Below are 18,211 nucleotides of genomic sequence, written 5' to 3' on the forward strand. Positions count from 1 at the left end.
TAAGTAATGTCAATTATTAAATAAGTATTTTGATAAAACGTCACAAAAGTATCAGCGGTATGGTCCATCATGAACCGTTTACTATTCACAGGAATAATTACAGTGTGTCTTCAATTCTATTCTATTCTGCTATTAGTCAATTGGCCTGGACCATTTTTAGCGTTTTTAGCGTTAATGTAAGCAAAATTTGGACTATTTTAGCGTTTTTAGCTAAGCAAAAGTAAAGAATTTATCTGGACTCTATTCCAATGTTTTTCTAAAGAGTGTAGAGAGATTTTGTCCTAATCTGCTATTCAGAATAGATTGTTACTTATTTCGAAACTTCAATACATAAAGCCTTTCAAATAGAATAAGTGTAATGAAATCTCTTCATTTCTATACTTTCTTCCGGACAAATCTGTCAGAGAAAACTGGTATGAACATATTTTTTAACTTAACGAACCTGCAGAAACGGGTTGTGATTTCTTTTATGTTTTTGTCTTTAGTCTGTTGAAAACATTCATTGTGTAGATCCAATACGCCGGTCGAGTGAGCACGACAAATTCGGTGATGGGCCATGTAAGGTTAGAGTGGCGTGTAGGTGTAAAAACTTCAATATTTGTAGTTTAGTGTACTACGTATGAAGTTTTGAAAATGAATACTGTTTTTTCACATAAATGCCTCATATTTTTTTAGTCAGCAACACATCAAACCATGTAAATATTTTGTTGGAATATAGCACGGTGTACATAAGAGTGTTTACCTTTCTGATGAATTGACTGTACATCAAGAAGATTGGAAAAAAGATCTATGGCTTTTTTCAGATTTTTTTTTACTTGAGTGCGTTAGTACTTATTTGACCTACTATCCGGGGGATACACGAGTCAAAAGTATTAATCACTGAAATGTGAGTTCTAACCTAATCAAAAAGAGGCTGACAAAGGTGACTGAGTTTCTTCCGCCACTTCTTCTCAGCACCAGCCCATATGTTGTCCTGAAGTGGTGGTAGGGCTTATGTACTGAATAAACTTGATTTGATTTGATTAATGCAGTTTAAACTTCAAACCCGTAGATCCGCCAACATGAGTCGTCCACTTTTGACTTGTTGTCAAAGTCATAGAAAGTAAAAGTCGTCGACATGATTCTTTTGAAATAAAGTTATTTATTTATTTATTTATTTATTTATTTATTGCACATAATAGATACATTGTATATTGTTAGGTACTAGGTACTAACATACAAATGCACACCCGGTTGGGTACAGCAATACAAATAACAATTATTAAATATTATTAACAATTATTATAAATCTAAAGTCTACCTACTTATAAATTTTATAAATATATCATACAATTGCAAGTAACTTAAAAATATTATAATGTATAATCATTACAGTTAAAACAATATTTATTTACCAACTTAACATGAAATACTATGTTTTTCCTCCATAAATTCTTTAACATTATAAAAACTTTTACTTATTAAAAATGTCTTTAATTTATCTTTGAATAAGTGATCTTTAGGTATATTTTTTACATTATCAGGCAGCTTGTTATAAATTTGTATACAACGGTAGGCAGGACTATTTCTGAACATTTCTGAATTAGGAGTTGGAAGAAGAAGTTTGGTTTTTCGTCGGGGGTTTTGATCATGCTGAAATAGGTAAGTGTGTTTTCTGACAAACATTGCCGCTTCTAAAATGTATAAGGATGGTAAAGTTAGTACTTTCTCTCTAATGAAATGAGGTTTACAGCTGACTCTCTGTTTTATATTAACGATTATTCGTAAACACTTTTTTTGGCTTACAAATAAGTCTTTAGCATCACAGCTATGACCCCACATGATAATGCCGTAACGCAGCCACGCGTACGCGTAGGCGTAGTATGCCGTGAGGGCCGATTCTTTCGACGAATTAGTTTTTAGTACACCCAGTGCATAAAGAAATTGAGATATTTTTAATTTAACAGTTTCAACATGCTTTTTCCAATTTAAGTGGGTATCTAATGTTATGCCAAGGAGGTTAAATTCACTTATTTCTTCAATATTTATTTTTTCTGTAACTGGACTAAGATTAACTTTTTTCTTTTGGTGTGGTTTAAATTGAATTAGTTTGGTTTTTTTATTATTTATTTCTAGGTATCCCATCAAAAACAATACTTGTCAAAAAAACCAAGTCTCGCAACTCAGTTGTTCTACGGTAAAAAGTTGTGAGATCCATGTAATACCAAGTCCAGGCCAGGAAATCTTTAACGTTTTACATAAAATATTGACTTGGCCATCGCATGAAAACACGTGTAAATTAAATTATTTAGTGCGATGGCCAAGTCAATATATTTATGTAAAACGTTAAAGATTTCCTGGCCTGGACTTGGTATTACATGGATCTCACAACTTTTTACCGTAGAACAACTGAGTTGCGAGACTTGGTTTTTTTGACAAGTATTGTTTTTGATGGGATTAAATTATACTATTTATTGTTATCACAGATTTATTGTTTTGGTTGACTTCCTAGCGCAGTGCTTTGCGTACCTACTCGACTAAGATTGCGGAGTTGCGGTTTTAGGTCCGGTTCATATCTCGCGGGGGACAACATATTGATTCTAGCAAGAATCCTTCTTCCTTCTAAAATTATTTAGGTGTAAGTGTTTGTGAGGAATGAAGAATATTTGTTATTCTTTCAAGTAATCCCTGGACCGATTTCGATGATAATAAAAAAATTGAGACCTAGAATAGTTTTTATGGCAGTATTTTGACAGACCGATATTCACGCAAAGTCAAAGTGCAAAGGGCAAAGTCGCGGTCCAAATTCAAATTCAAATAGTTTATACAGGCCCTATTCAGGGCACATAAACACGTCCCAAATATAGCTTGCCCTACCACCACTTCAGGACAACATTTGGACTGGTGCTGAGAAGAAATGGTGGAAGAAACTCAGGCACCTTTGTCAACCTCGATAGCCAGTGGTACATAGCTTGGAGTGTCAGTCGTGCGCAGGAGTCTTCAAAGTGACGTATGCCCATTCTAATTTCATCCTTAACTCTGTGGTTTTCTTATCAATAGATAAGCACTGAGTGACGAATTGACGATATCCTTGATATCCGGATCGGCTAAACGTTAGTGCCTTGGGTTAAGAAAATAGCAATTTCTGTTGGGTATGACATAGTTTCTTATTATGAAGAAACCAACACAGACAAAACCATGCAAGACGGCAAAATGTCATTTCAAAACTTATTGAAGATGAAGCGACGATAGCAACGGTGTGTTGTGTCGAACTGGACTCGTGATCCGAGGAACGCTGATTCGGTCGAACCCCGGCGATGGACTGTTGTGGTGAACCACAGATCACAGAAACTAAAGAGATATGTGGCAAGGGGGCATGGCCGGTGTCGCAGCAATATGCCCAAAAACAGAACACATTGCTGCAGACGTCATAATGTAAACAGTTTACATTGCTTGCGTAGTATTAAAGATTATTCAAATGTTGAGTATTGATACCGCTGTGGATAATGGAGCACATATTTTGATTTTTGTTTATGTCAATTTCTAATGAGACACTGAGTTTCGAACTCAGCGCATCAGTTGGCATCTTTCTATATCTCTATGTGGTGAATCCACTTGTAAAACAAACATTTAGCTTAATACGAGGGGTTAACGGGTCTATTAATTATAAAAAAAGAGTTTATTTTAAGTTGCTTTAGCTCTTAAGCTAAAAGTTAACTAAATCGAGATAGAAGAAAGTTATCGAAATAGAACTAAGGTTCTGGCAGAATTTATTGAAGTAGCTTGTCAAAACATAAAGACGAACGTCGTTCTATCTTTACTGTGTAATGTGTGAAGTCATCATACACAGTGCAAATTAGCGGTGTGTATGATTTAGCTAGGGCCCTCGTACGGGCGGGCAGCCTTTTATTTGTACCGAAGATAAACATCGTTCGCTGTATACTTCGCTCGCTCTAGTGGAGACCAGTACCAGTGGTTTTTAAAGAATGAAACATGTTATTCTTTAATTTTATCATTGCTAAATTAGACATTGTATTTCTTTATCATCATCAATCTCCTCTATTACAGGACAACCCTCTAATTTACCAGATGCAAATGTAGGATTACTTATTCTGTGCCTACACTCTCCATGGGTATCCTTCAAATAGTTGCCTGTTACGAAATCTATTACGAAACGGTGGCAGTGGTCTTATTCTGTCGGCCGTTTGGTGTAGTGGTTCAGAGCGGACTACTATGCCGAGAGGTCCCGGGTTCGATTCCCGGCCGGGCAGAAATTTAAATGATGAATTTTAATTTCTGTGACGGGTCTGGGCTGACTATGTATAATATGTATGTATTTAAAAAAAAGTATATAAGTAGTATATCCGTTAAGCCTAGCACCCATAACACAAGCATTAAGTTGCTTACTTTGGGGCTAGCTGGCGCTGTGTGAAATTGTCCAAAGATTATTTATTTATTTATTTATTCTACTTTGCTGAAATTACATGGCAAATGTTAGGTGGAGACATAGTTACAACTTATGAGACTAAATACTGGTTAGAGTGATCATCTTCTACAATTCAGACATAATCGAGTTTTTTCACTAAAATTTTCAATATAGGTGGAACAGTATTTAGAACCTCCCAGACTTAGTATTAATGTTTCGGCCAAACCAATGCATGCAGCCTGCGCGTGCGATGGCGATGGCGAACAGATGTCGCGTATGAATTTCTAGCGATGAGTTCACATCAACGCGTCCTGTATGGCTAGCACGAAAAACTTTCGAGTTCGAATCGTTTGCGTATTCGAATCGCCATCAAAAGATTTAGTACGAAAACTTAGTAGTAACGCTGTAGTCAGCGCCCTTGTGAACGTGTCGTAAAGTATACTTAGTATGAGAAATGGTTGCATGAAACTTATTTTGAGAATCAAAATTGTCACGTTATCGTTTAATTCGAAGATTGAGTATCCAATTTTGTCGAATACGCAAACGATTTGAACTCGAAAGTTTTTCGTGCTAGCATGCACCTGCTGTGATCGCCACCGCCGATGCAACCTGCACGCGTTGGTTTGGCTAAAGCTTAAGACTTGTTACATACACGTTCATCTTCGAGAATCGAGTTCGAGTGTTCTCAGTGACTTCCAATGGTATCAGACCGCAATGATAGGGGTAGCACAAAGTTAAAGCCTCCGAGACTTAAGACTGGTTTAATCTAACTTGTCCCGACTCTTATTGTATTTGCAGCTACGCTGTTTGAATAGGACAGCTCTGTTTGAGCAGTCGCAGCTTGACACTTGAGCTCGGTGCTCTTTGAGTTTCACTAGGTAGACCACACTTTTGGGCTTTAGTATCTGAGCATTTACAGCTTGACACTTGGGTTTCACTAGGTAGACAATACTTTAAGGCTTTGTTAAGGAAAGTACCTGAAAAAGAAAGATACACCGTTAGGTCTTTATTGATTTGATTTCTAGGTAATTAGATGCTTTCTATGTGTGTTTCAGGATGGTTTCAGGATTTTCAACGTTTTTTTTTTGTTTAATATTATCTCTTGGGGTTTATTATCCAAATAAGTATCAGATGTAGGTAGATTCAAAAGATTTTACAACGAAAATATATGTAGTATAAATGAACGGCGGTTGTACATAATGTGAAAGAATTTCTAAAAGAGTCTTAACATGCTTTTTAAAAACATTATAATACCATAAATATATTGCCAAGTTATTACTGCCGAATCGAGAGTAATGGACCCAAAATAATAAATGCACCTTTTAATAATAATAAAATCACAACACATACAGGGTGACAGGTAAAGCAATACATTCCTTGAAAGGGGTTAAGGCGATAGGTGAGGCAAAACTGCAAAATAGACCTCTCTTTGAATCCCTACTCCTCCTAAATGGATGATCCAAACAATAAAAAAAAATATGTGTGAGATGTATAATATCTTAAACTAAAAAACTGTTGTTCGTTTTTTTTGTTACAACTATTAGTTTTGACAGGAAAAATTCTTAACTTTCTTCTAATTTCACCAAAGAAATTTCCTACTACTCCTAAACGGCTGGTGCGATTTTAATGATTCTTTCACCAAATGATAGAGAATTTAATTATCTAAAAAATTGTTGTTCATTTTTTTTCAAAAATAATGTATTACGTGTCATACATTCAAAATACCCTGTAATTTCCACACGCGGGCCGCGCGAATGCGGGAGCTCAGTCTTTCACTAGCGTTCGCACGGGGAGGCTGTGTCGCACATCGGCACGCTCCGCTTCTTTGTTTTTCTATAAAGAATAAAATATTATTATAGGTAACCTGATTTAAATAAATTAAATGAAACCATCAATCGAGCTAGTAGAATTTATTTTATTATTCATCAATAATCAAATTCAGAACTTGAATATTCAACTGCAATGTCTGCTCATGAACGCTTCAAACTCGGTACTTCTTTCCCAATCCCATAAAATTCAACACTTAGAAAGTGAAAATTTTTTAAAATAGGTAGTTGAAACAAACCACAGCTAATTTTCATAGTGGACTGTACTATACGATAAACATGTCAGTCAATTTGACAACCTTTGTCGGAAACATTATTCAATGAAAATATTGTCCAAACCCTTAGTATTTCTCTTCGACAAATACTTTAACACATTGTGAACCACTTTTCTTTCACGACTATAAAAATATTTTAGCAATTTAATTAATAAAACCAATTGCGCACATTTAAAATAAACTTTGTTTACACTTTGACTGAACTTTGAGCAATAGACTGACATGCAAGGTGACATGTCAATGAAGTTTTCAGTTACTGTTGCCATTAAAAGAAATTAGTACCATTAGTTTTCCGCAACATGGCGAGGGTTTTTATGTTCCTGGTCAGGCTATAAGCATTTCGTAATAAATTCAAAATCAGCAAACTTAAGGCTAGGATTTACCGCCTCGATGCCGTGCATTCGTTTACCTCAGCCCCCGCACACCTCGCACTGACACTCGCGCTGACACTCGCGCGACGCGATGACGCCACAGTATAAAAACAAGCCGTAAGTTGGATTAAACCGTAATCTTCAAATAGTGAATAAATAAATAATAAAATTAAATATCCTTCGACATAATATTTGAACACTGCGCCTCTAGTCTCAAACTAAGCAAAGCTTGTACTATGGGATATGAACATACTTAAATAACATAACATAAATAAATACATTCATATTATGGTTAGAAAACACCCAGCCCGAAACAAACATTATTATGATGTTCATGCACACAAATGTTTGTCAATCAATAATGTAAAAAAAGATGATAATATTAAGTCAAACAAATACTTTTTACCGACAAAAATAGTAAGTAAATAATCACAAAAATTTAAACTCCATTTAATATGAAATACTAAAATGTTCTTTTACGTTTTTCTATTCTATTTAAGCAAATGACTCTAAATTAATCATTGTAAACTCAGAAATAGTACACAATCCTCAAAACAACTTGCCTAGAGGTCCTCTTCTGCCCTTTTAGAATTTGTAACTCAGATTCAAGCAGTAAACTAAAAATTAAATAACTGTATCGCCATCTAGTTTTATAATTCAGCATCTTTAAAAATTTGTGAAACATCAGAATTGATGACTCGCCTTATATTCTTTCATCATCAAAAAGTACCTAAAATTATCATCAAATGGTAAATAATTATGGCAACTATTTCCTCATAATTATTTGAAAATATAAGTCAAAAATGTTTAAGTTTTACAAAACTATGAAGAGCAGATATCTCGAAAACCATACAAGATATTATCGAAAAACTTGACTGAAAAAAGTAGTAAATTATAAATGAGTTTTCATTTTGTTGCAATAGTCATATCGCTAGGACGCATAGTTATTTATTTAGACAGTTTCTGAGATATATGCGAAAAACCCAAAAATGGGACCTTCAAAGGCTGCGATCGAGAACTTTTGTCATTCACTTAAGTTACACGTGTTTTATAAGTTCGGCGATTTTTGTTTGTTAGGAAAAATGGATCAAAAAATCAAAATCAAAAATATTTATTCAGTTTAGACCACAAGTGCCACTTATGAACGTCAAAATATAGTAAATAATAAAAAAAGAAAAGGTAGCCCCTATGGGGCACTTTACATGTCTCCTTACCTTTTGGGCCCTACCAGCACTTCGAGACGAACATATGGCAAGTGCTGAGAAGAAACGCCGGAACAAACTCCTTACGATCAAAGAATCTGAATCAAGTTTTGCTTATAAAATGAAATGAAAAGTGTTTGAAATGTTAAAAATGGTCTTTGGTGAGTCTGCTGTGAGTGAATCAAGGGTTTACGAGTGGTAAAATCATATCTAAGAAGACCATGAATGCATAGAAGATGACGAGCGCTCTGGACGCACCAGCATATCAACAACCGATAAAAATGTGAAAAAACAGAAAGAAGTGGTTATGAAACACCGTCGAATCACAATTAGGGAAGATGCTGATGATGTTAGCATATCGTTTGACTCATGCTATGAATATTTTTTGGATTTTTGTCGGTATGAAAAATTAATTTGTTCGAAAATTGCTGAATTTTGAGCGAAAGTGGCGGCGAATTTTTGCTAAAACAAAACTGAAACAATGTTTTAGTCTCCAAATTTACCGGAAATGGCTGTGTATGACTAGTTTCTATTTCCGTGAATAAAAATAACTTTAAAGAGTCATCGTTTTACAGACATAAGTGACATTAAACACGCGTCGCCCATCGATGTAAAGGCTGTCTCAAAGATCGACTTTGAGAAGTATTTTGAGAATTGGAAGAAGCGCTAACACACGTGTATAATGTATAATAGGGACTATTTTAAAAGTTTAAATACTAATGTAGATAAATAAATAAATAATTTTCTGAAAAAACGAAATTCTCGTTATTTTTTTAACAGACTATGTACATACATAGGGTTGCCAGGTCCAAAAACACAAAAGCCGGACTCTGTGCTTCATTTGGCCGGACATTTTACTTTAAAATTAGTGTCATAGCTCACGAAGTACTATCATCATCGCATCGGTTGCCCAACGCTTGATATTATTCCGTAGCTCGGCTTTCTTTCGCATAAAAAGCCTAACAAAAGCCGGACACCTGGCAACCCGGTAAATATATGTATAAATGATCTCATATTAATCACATTTACCAAATCATAATAATTATTTCATAATTTTTATCACATTTACCGTAACATATAAATCAGGAGGACAAGTCATAATAAATATTGTTCTTTATTTGACGCTTTCTTTGGAATAGTTAGGTGGCATTTAAAAGAAGGCGAATTAGTATACTGTGGCTTAGTTTTAAAATCAAAGGTTAGATACCGTGGAAAAATAATAATAATAAACAAATTTATTTCTGTACAAAAACAGCCTAAAATATTATTATATCTGCGGCTTGACTGATGATTTCCCATAAATAAATTAATTTTAACTCATTGGTTTTATCTGATATTTGGAAAATGTACTATGTATCATGATTGAAAATTCTTAGCTTTCTCCAGTAATACTGATATTATTATACTGTGACTCGCCAACCGCTAGACAGAGGCGATTTTGTCAAAAATATTGACAAATCGCGAACTGTCACAGGAATAAAACTGACACGCGTCCGTCCTCCATAAGCGCCACCGCGCGACTGATTGAGATTGTGCAAGCCGTCATGGCCGATATTTTCACATTTTTTCTACATAGTAACTAAATAAGACGCAATAACCAAAGTTTGAAAAGTTGTCGACCTAGAAAATACAAAGTCCTATCTATTAGTATATATTTTAAGTGTAAAATGTTAAAAATGAATATATGAGAGTAAAACAAAAAAGCCGTCGAAGTACTTCTTTGGGATTTTTTTTTATCGGACAAACTATGCAATATCGTGTTTTGGGAAAGTTGTCGCCCTAGTTAAAGACATTAACTTACTCCTACAATTTTTTGTTTGCTAAAATATCTTTTCATTTAGAAACTATCTGCAAACAAAATCGGTCAAATATCGACAATTTGGGAAATCATGGCCTTAATAAACTAATCTGAGAAAATGCTATGAAACTAGCTGTGTCTCATCATTGTATATTGCATACATATTATGTTAATAATATGTATACTTAACTATATCTATTACATTGGCAATAATGTAACGGATTTGCGAAATACAATTGATTTCTTTACCTGGGTCTTTTCTGCATTTTTTTATTATATTATGTACGTAAATATCCTTTTTTATTGTGTATTTATATGACGTGTCTTGTGCCCATAATGTTTGCTTATTTTAGGACTAAGTAGATGGCGTGGTATAAAATACTCAAAAATAATTTACAAGGATTCAATTCAAACGCGTGCCGTTGATGAAGTGCTCTTAATTTTCAATTAGGCTAAATAAATCCATAATCAAAAGTTGATTACATAAAACTCTGAATACAACTGACTAACCTTACTCACATAGTGTGAACGCTCCTTTATAAGCCAGTGAGATATTTTATGTGGGCGATTTTGAATAATTCACCCAGGCTACATACCGTTCGGAAACTGGAGAGGCAGGAGTTACAGTCCCTCACAGCACACTTAAACTGTCCTCCAGGATCTAGGAAACTAGTTTAGAGGAACGTAACTTGGATGTATTGGTAAATAAATTCACAAGTACTGACTTCTCGTTTTGCTGTCGTGGGGGCTGTAAAAACTATGAAAATGTTGGAAAAGAAGCAGGGAACTTTCTTTTCCATAAAATTAAAGATGCCCAGGTTTAAATTAATCAATATTGACTTGCACATTCGTTATTATCCCGCAAAGACAAGAGAGAGAAAATAATGTTGCTAACAGCAAGTTTACTTTAATTCCTCCCTTTGCTATTGGTAAATTTTTAGGACTTTTAGGACATCATGCCCCTTACCCGTGATAAAAACTCTTCCCTCTCCGTGGTTCTTTTGGCTTCATGCTTTCATGGCTTCATGACGCCATAGCTCTATTGCGCCATGGTTCCTTAGCTCCGTGGCTCCTTAGCTCCGTGGCTCCATGGCTCCATGGCTCCATAGCTCTGTAACTTATCCTCAAAGGATTAACCTCTCCGTGTGTCCACTGCCTAGCCCTTTGCATCTTGTATGACCCTCCCTTTATCAGCGCTCCTTTACAGTAATTATGTTTCGTAATTGCTCTAATTAGGGTAATCTCTCGACTCATGTTAGAAAGAGATTAAGAACGTAATGCGATGAATATGAGGATCAACCGTAATTATTATGGTTCGCTTGGCTTTAAATGTGGATAATTTATTATTTTATTTAACGTTAAAGAGGTAATAAATAGGTCCAGACTTCTTCTTCTAAAAGTAATTTGTTTTCTGCTAATAGGCTTTTAAAAAGTGCTTTAATATGTGTCCCTGTTTTACTTAAACTCTAACACTGCTTTCGCGACAGTAAATGTAATGCTGAGAAGAAGCAGCTCAAGTAATTCAGTCATCTTTGAGTGAGTCTCTTCACTCAACTAGAGTGAGTTGGATGTAATTCTTAATACTTTTAACTGCAATGTGCCATTTAATAAAACTCTGGAGACTGTCTCAGTCAGAAGTGAAATGTCTTTGTTCAATCTAGACCAGGGATGGCGAACCAATGGCACAATATTTAGAGCACGCCACGAATCACCCCAAAATTCACGATGAAACAAAATAGTTTTGAATGAGGGCTAAACGTATTTGCCCTCATCAATTGGCGCCATTGTAGAGCAAGGAACTGTCACTCGCCAGTGTCGCCACTTGCACGATGCCCCCTCATTGCTAGCATTATAAGTGTCACGTCTACGACTACATCAAAATTGTTTTTAGAAAAGTGGCACGTTGCTACATAAAGGTTCGCCATCCCTGATCTAGACCAAGATTTAGCACTTATTAATGTCAAAAAACAAGAATCTCAGACTTGAGTATATTTGCTATCGTGTTTAGAAAGGAATTGCCTCCCTTCAATTTAGTCAAGCATTAACCACAATAAACACAATTAAAAGTAACACTATAGTGTTGTTATTAAATTCTCATATTACGCCTGTAGAAACCAATTCTTTAAATTAATGTAAAGTGAGATAACATGCTCTGTATTTATTGTAACATCTACCTGTATATTATCTTGTCTTGGTGAATAAATAATCTTTAAAAATATGCTTACTCCTCATATTTCGTACTTACTTTCGCCTTTAATTCCATATTAGCGTGCTGACACATTTGCTAAAGACGCGTGTACACTGCATTCCACTTAAGAATACCTGTGTACTAGGCTAAGACTCATTACCATTATAAAATAACATAGAACTCTTGAGCCAAGCCACGGTAAGCCTGCACAATAATAATTCTCCAACGTTAGGCTGAAAAGGTATGGTCGGTGTAACAGCGATTCTTTCCACTTAATACTCAATCATTAGGCCCTGTAGAGCACGGCAATGTACCTATTAAATTGGTGTTCGTTGTAATAGCATACCCGACCATAATGGCTGGTTGGTGGCGGCATGCACTCAGCGCGTTTCTGCTGCCATGAGTAAAGTTTAAAATTCCGTACCCCATAATTACCCAACTGTACGTATGAGATGTACTTTTATGAGCTGTCAAAATGCGATCTCTCACGGATTTTGTATGGTAATATCACAATATTTGGACTATGTATGTGTATATCATGTTGTGATATCAATTGATTGATTTTAATTTCTACTAAAATCTAATTTTTCAGCTAAAAAATCAGGTTTCAGGGCTAGAGTTATTTTTGAAATATGATATCGACTTGCCTCCTTTGCAACCTCACCTAAAACACAAAATAACTAACGTTCTAGACGGGTCAATATTTAATAAAAAAAAACGTAATTCATGCCTTTAAAAATGTGTCCTTGTTGTCATTCAAAATAGCATCACAAATTAATTAATTATACTTACACCACAAACCGCTCGCACTCGGCCCCCACCTAATTCCGCCCAGCGCGCACTATTTGATACATTACCTTTCCCAGATACTGGCAACACAACATTTCCATTAGTATTCATTGCCTTTCCATTAGCCGATGATCTCAGATGAACCGCGTACATACTTCAGAATAACTTATTGTTAGTGCCATGAGCATTTACGCTCGTGTTCACAAACGATGCTTGCTTAAGTAAAGCTGCAAATCGAAACCACATGCAGCGTTGAATAGATCTGTGTGATTGATTCGTGTGTCACCCTGTGCGTCCACTGTGAGACCTCATAGTAACGTTTGTGAATACGGGCGTTAGTCTCGTACGTCGTATCCTAGTATCATATTCAAATTCAAATAATTTTATTGCATGAAATTAGTAAGGGTTGACAGAAAACATTGTTTATCAAAACAATATCAAGTGCGTATAACACAAGCTTTTAACTCAAACTTTAAGTAGCTTTAGGGCTGATTTTTCAATCGTCAGATATCTTATAACTGAAGAATAAACTTGTCATTTTGACATTTTTACTATACGGAAACTGTCAATGTGCCAAACTTAGTCTTCAGTTTAAAGATGTCCGATGATTGAAAAAACAGCCCTTACTAGGTAACTTTTTTGACATTAATTTATTTGATACTAGCTTTTTCTCTAGTCTTCGATCTTGTATATTTCTGTAGCACATGTGTCCCACTTTAAAAAACAGGGGAAAAAACTATCCTATCTTTTTCCCTGGGTCTTAAACCATCTCTATACCAAAAATCAAAATCTGTCCAGTACTATTTGGGTGAAAGAGTAACAAACATCCATTAATCTATCCTCACAAGTTTTCGCATTTATAATATTAGTAGGATAAAGAAAACTAGTTGAGGTTACAACGAAAATGACCACAATCAACTAATCTTCTTGTTTCCAACTGCCACTTATTCTTCTTCACTACAGCGAGTTTCATTTAACAAATGAACGGCAACCACAATGAATGGTGACTAAGTTCCACCATTTTTAACCGACTTCAACAAAAGGAGGTTCTCAATTCGGTTGGTATGTTTTTTTTCAACAAAACCTTTTTAAACTGGTTCCACTAGAATAATGTTAAAAAGGCTTTTCCCACTATTATTTTGGTCAAATTCTCTTATTTTACCGTTATTATTTACTTAGTTATTTCGTTAATAACATATATTATTAAATGATCCTTTTATTTATTTCCTACTTAATTAAATATAAAAGATGGGCGATAAACTTTAATTTCATACGTTGCAGCGTACTATGCTGAAAGATTTTCGGCATAACGTTTGTCATCATTACTGGTCGAAACTAGTAACCTTTATACATACTTGTGTAAGTAAATAATATAAATTCGATTCGTCATTTATCTATCTCCCATAACTTGTATCTAACCTACGGACTTTCTCTGTATTATGTAATAGCACTAAAACAAATAAAAACATCGAAAGAAGTAATATTTCACCCCTTTCATTTCATTATTCTGGCAGCACCACCAACTTATCAAGACCGGTTTACTTTGACCTCTCTAGTTCTATATCTACTCCTAAATTGGTTTGTTAAAGGGTAACGTTGAATTGTGGTAGAGGTCAGAATATTTTGGTTAGTTTAACAGCTGGCATTGGACGATTTGTACCAATTAACTGTCTGTTGCATGCTCCTGATGTGAGTGGAAATATTAATGGTATTTCCAATCCCTGAAGCAAAAAGAAATCAATTGATTGAAGGAACTGGACGGTATTTAAAACAAATGTACCATTAAATTATAGCACTACCTAATAAAATCACAACATTTAACATGCTTTAGCCTAGGCGCAGACCACCGACTTTTAGTTAGTCGATAGTTGGGCCCGATTCTAATTTGTATGAAGAATCAGCCGATACCAAATCGGTGTATAATGTGCGCACTTTCATACTCTCCATACTGATTAACAGCCCGACCCAACTGGCTTGGCCCTTGGCTTATTGAAGATAAAGTATTTAAGTATGTTTACGTATATCCGTTGTCTAGTACCCATAGTACAAGCTTAAGTGAAGCAGCAAATCAAACGCACTAGAATAGAGTCTGTGATTGTTCGTGTGTCACCCTGTGCGTCCTTGCGCACTGTGAGACCTCATAGTTATGTGAATACGGGCGTGTATTGATCTAGCTGTGGGTGCACCCACTCTACTGAAGTAAAATATGCTTAGTTACATCAACCCGCTCTGGGAGCTAATTACAGTGTGAATATCGGAGCGGGCGTAAACCCGTTTTACGAATATTAGAGCGACGCTAATTGAGCTGTCACTCGGCAGCTAATGCCACTGCATTTGCTGTTTTGTTTAGGTGCGAGTGAACTGACCGCAGATTGCAGACTCTAAAACTCCGTAGGTTACTGTATTGCTGCTTACGCTAAAACACGCTGCTGGAAAACCGTAATGTAGCTGAAGTATGCTACTGGTTTCCCTGCGTGACTGAATTAGAAATGAGGAGATGCGGATCGGCAGTGGGCATATAGCTCGTAGAGACGATGGCTGTTGTGGCAGAAAAGTTCTCGAGTAACGACCACAGGCTGGAAGACGTAGCGTGGGCAGGCTTTCCACAAGGTGGACCGACGATCTGGTGAAGGTCACGGGAAGAACCTGGATGCGGGCAGTGCAGGACCGGTCGTTATGGAAATCCTTGGGGGAGGCCTTTGTCCAGCAGTGGATGTTATTTGGCTGAAACGATGACGTCGCTACGGGTTTCTTACGAGTCTAAAGCCTGGTCCGTGAGCACGTAGAATTTTGTCCAATAACCCCAAGCTACCCATCCTTATCGCTCGCGCGTAATTATATTGCTGTCGCGACTGTGCGACGGGCGCCCGCAGTGAGTGTGCGGGTTCACGGACCAGGCTTTACTACGAGATAGCCGAGCATGCTACGAGCATGGCATGCTACAATCGGACTATAAGGCTTGTTACGTTACGAGCGTGCAAAACTACGAGCTAAGAGAGACGAGATACTACGAGCGGGCTACGGGCATATTACGAACGTCGTAAGAGAAGACAACGAGGGGCATATCATTGTTACCAGAGTGCTAATAGTGGGCTACAGATACTACGAACGGGCTAACGGGATTCACCTCTCGTTCCCACCGCTGCAACTCCTGTGTAGCCAGGATCTACAGCTTGACCGCCACAAAAACCCAACCAATGAAGGTCAAGTTTGTCCCGGGGGAAGTTAAACTGTCATTGAACCCGCAACGAAATTAATCAGAAGAACATAGGAGGAGTTCGAAACGGGCTAAGGGAATGTTACAAGCTGGTTATTTGAGGGCTACGAGATACTATGTTACGTACGAGTGTACTAAGAGTAGCCTACAAGATACTAGGAACAGGCTACAGGCATATTACAAGCGCGCTAACGTAGGCTACGGAAGGGCTATGAGCATATTACGAGTGTGCTACGATTACTACGAGTGGGCGACGAACAGCTTGAGGCTACGAGTTACTACCACCGGACTACGGCCTTATTACGAGCATACTATGAGTATAGTCAAAGCTACCACGAGTGGTTACGGGCTTACTACGAGCATAATACGGGTTTACTACGGGCATGCTGCGGGCTTACTACGGGTATGATACGGGCTTACTACGGGTATGATACGGGCTTACTATGGGTATAATACGGGCTTACTATGGGTATAATACGGGCTCACTATGGGTATAATACGGGCTTACTACGGGCATGCTACGGGCTTACTACGGGCATGCTACGGGCTTACTACGGGCATGCTACGGGCTTACTACGGGCATGATACGGGCTTACTACGGGTATGATACGGGCTTACTACGGGCATGGGGCTTACTACGGGCATGTATGCGCTTACTACGGCCATGCTGCGGGCTTACTACGAGTATGATACGGACTTACTACGGGAATGCTACGGGCTTACTACGGGCAAGATACGGGCTTACTACGAGTATGATACGGTCTTACTACGGGCATGCTACGGGCTTACTACGGGCATGCTACGGGCTTACTACGGGCATGATACGGGCTTACTACGAGTATGATACGGGCTTACTACGGGCAAGATACGGGCTTACTACGAGTATGATACTGGCTTACTACGGACATGCTAAGGGCTTACTACATGCATGCTACTGGCTTACTACGGGCATGCTACGGGCTTACTACGGGCATGCTGCGGGCTTACTGCGGGTATGATACGGGCTTACTGCGTTATGATACAGGTTTACTACGGACATGCTACGAGCTTACTACGGGCATGCTAAGGGCTTACTACGGGCATGCTACGAGCTTACTACGGGCATGCTATGGGCTTACTACGGGCATGCTACAGGCTTACAACGGGCAACAAATGGGCATGCTTCATGCATGTTTTTATTTAAACGTGACCTCAACCGGTCGGTATAATTACAGTGTTGCTGTGAGTATTGGGGCGGATTCAAAGTCATTTAATGAATATTAGAGCGCTGCTAATTGAGCTGTCAGTCGCCGGCGGTAATGCCTCTGCATTTTGTGGAGTGGTTATGGTTTGAAAGGATCGCAGACCTCATGAACGGATTTTGACTGCGGTGACACGATTGCTGTGCATTAATATGATTTGTTTTGAACTATGGTCACTGATTTGACCTCTTTCTAAATTAATACTCTTTCTCCCTTATTAATATAAAAGTTACACCATAGTTGAACACTGTTTTAAAGTGACATTCTACGTGGGACACTATTTAAGTTGTGAGCCTAACTATGAAAACAAAGTAGTTTATTATTAAAATGGTATTGATTGCGTTTATTAGTATTGTCTTTCATGATTTATGTACTTTTTAATGTGTCCGAAACACTTTTCATAGCTTTTTTTCCACTCAGCTTGAGGCACCTCCAAAGCATGGTTTTTGACCGCACCGACAGTTGCTTCTGGCTACATAAATCGCTGTTCACGCATTTAATTTTAATATATAGGTACCAAAAGAAGTGTTTAGATTCGAAGCAAGAGTTTTGTAGCGTTGGACCTGTTTATTTCATATTTTGAGTGTTCAAATAGTCAGTTGTTTGACGAGACGTGTAAAAGCTCACATTTTCGTCACGAATGGTGATTCGACTATGCTGGTCAGTTTCCCTTATTAAACTGAAGACTTTTGGAAGAAAAGTGGCTGTTTACTATTAAAAATTAACCATTCTAAATTTCTCTAGTGACATTTCTGTCATATAATCGGATATTTCGGAAAAATAGGCGACCGTAAGTTTCAAAGTGTTCCGAGCGCATGGGACTTTTGTTGGAATTGGTTTATCTTAAAACACCTCCATAGTCGATAGCTGTTTATTTTCAGGATCATTATGCATAGATC

This window comes from Ostrinia furnacalis, unplaced genomic scaffold (genome assembly GCF_004193835.3).
Source record: "Ostrinia furnacalis isolate ACB-3 unplaced genomic scaffold, ASM419383v2 OfSCF1376, whole genome shotgun sequence".
NCBI classification, from domain to species: domain Eukaryota; kingdom Metazoa; phylum Arthropoda; class Insecta; order Lepidoptera; family Crambidae; genus Ostrinia; species Ostrinia furnacalis.